The 2,167-nt window shown below is 33.8% G+C and overlaps 1 long non-coding RNA gene across 1 annotated transcript; it reads left to right on the top strand.

The window, feature by feature from the left end:
* Positions 1-570: 570 nt before the first annotated feature.
* On the top strand, positions 571-1,599 carry LOC149213746 (uncharacterized). Its single transcript, XR_016250353.1, has 3 exons — positions 571-1,044; positions 1,155-1,217; positions 1,323-1,599. It is a non-coding gene; the product is annotated as an uncharacterized LOC149213746 (long non-coding RNA).
* The last annotated feature ends 568 nt before the right edge of the window (positions 1,600-2,167 follow it).

Genomic DNA, 2,167 nt, shown 5'->3' with positions numbered 1-2,167 from the left:
TATAGGATATTTTGGAATAGAATATTCAGTAAAACTATGAGCATATAGGAGCTTTTCATATAGAGGGTTTTTTAGTTAAAATATAGGTATGTGGTGTTAAAATGGTTGATTACAAAAAAAAGTGTTTTCCCTCACTTTTAAGGCTGCAAAGATAATATAAGTGGTCCAAAATATTCTTGTAATCTTCTTACTGCAAGAATATTTAAGTCGTAAAAAAAACTGACAATGCTCAAAGATCAATTTGAGCTACAACACTACTTGCCATTTAGTTTTAGGAATTAATTTATTTAATTCAGATTGAAAATGAAATGTAAAGATAATACATTGTTGTCAATTGACATTCATTTTTTTTAAAGCTTTTCATCATGGAAGGGCAGCATGAATATTTGTCTTTCTATTTGAAAGTAAGACCAGCCCTTCAAATTTGATCACTGTAGTGCTTAACTCAACCAAGTAGACTTTTATTGCATGAATATTTCTCTCTCTATTTGAAAGTAAGACCAACCCTTCAAATTTAATCACTGATGCTTATCCCAACCAAGTGGACTTTTATTGATATTCACTGATATTATGTGATCATGGTGATGTACAAAATCTGACATAGCATGTAAGACCAAGGATAAATGTGCAGTAATTGCAGATGGGATTATCAGTGGTATTCAAAAGCTCATCTGACATAGAATGTAGGACAAAGGATGAATGTGCAGTAATTGCAGATGGGATTAGCGGTGGTATTCAAAAGTTTCATTGTCACTCTCAATTAATGCACTGGCACATTATGAGCCACCTGTCCTCTGGCTCATCTTGAGAGTGTGGACTCTCCACCTGGAAAAAACAATTATGTTCCATTTCATTTCATTGTTAAGAGGATAACGAAGATTAAAGAGGTGATATTTTTCTAAAATGATTTACAATGTGAACACATTTTATCAGAGTGGCTTGTCGATAACACGTAGGTTCGAACCCCCGCGAGGCCTTAAGCGAGCACAAAATGAAACCTCAAATGTGTCTCCTGTCGGTTGTCCAACCATACGTATTCACTAGGTAACCGGTTGTTTCCTAGTCCTTTGCACAGATCTCGCATTGGCAGGTTAACTTTGAGCTTCTTGGTTTTTATATAGGTGTTTTTGACATTGCTTACAACCTGCTTGCAGGATGAGCACGATTGGGTTTGGCAAGAAAATAACTCCCAAGGAAGTAGAAGCATTGCTAAAGAGGTAATGGTCATTTTTCTTTTGTCTCTATCTTTGTGTTTTTGCATATGCTAGATCTGTTGATCTCTCGGGCTCAATGTATTGATTATCGATGCACTTATGATCTAGAGCATTTATTTGTTTCCGTAAGATTTGATTTTGGGAGAAGCTCGCTTTTATGTTCGTGTTCCTGTGGCCTTGAGCAGCATTTTGAGGAGCTTTTGAATAAATTGTAAGCTACAGATTACATTCTATTAGGTTTTTGGACAAATAAAATAGTTTCAGGCAGCTGTAATCACATTATTTGTGTACCATTTTAGCCTTTGTTACTTTAAAATTCAGTTTCCTTGTTTTAAGTTATGGTTAGCGAAAATGTCTACAAGTCGTTGCCAAAATTAAATTAAAAATGTGCTTGTGTTGGAATTTACGAGTTGGTGCGTGGATCTGTACATTAATATGGGGATCAAATCTCCCTTTTCACGTCCAATTCAATATTTTGTACCTGGAGTTAACAAGGTAAACATTTTTATCCTCTAAAATGTCCATGTAGAAAATCGACGAACATGTATTTGGGGAGTCTGCAATTTTCAAGTATCATTGCTGTTGTTATAACCCTGTGATCAAGTTGTGTGAATCGATAACATGACATGGAATTTAAAATCTTAATTTTGTTAATACGATCTCTTACCCTAAAAGTGTCCCATAGCTATCACTTTTGTTTAGGTTGTTATATAATTTTTGGAGATATTGTCATAGGTCACATCTTCAGAAAAGTCTGCTATGTACAATGAGGGTTTCATTCAGAGTATGCATTAAAAAAAACATAGTCAGTACATTTGTAAATATGATTTTAGATATGCAAAAAATCTATTGACTTTCTTGATCTATTGTAACTTGTAAGTTGAATTTGTATAGAATAATTGTAACTTGTAAGTTAATTTGAAAAACATAGTCAGTACATTTGTAAATATGAT

The sequence above is a fragment of the Pinus tabuliformis genome, chromosome 1_1 (genome assembly GCF_031772625.1).
Source record: "Pinus tabuliformis cultivar Carrire ecotype Pingquan chromosome 1_1, CPIR1, whole genome shotgun sequence".
NCBI lineage: Eukaryota > Viridiplantae > Streptophyta > Pinopsida > Pinales > Pinaceae > Pinus > Pinus tabuliformis.
Note: the sequence above shows the minus strand (reverse complement) of the source record. Positions and strands in the feature narration are given on the sequence as shown.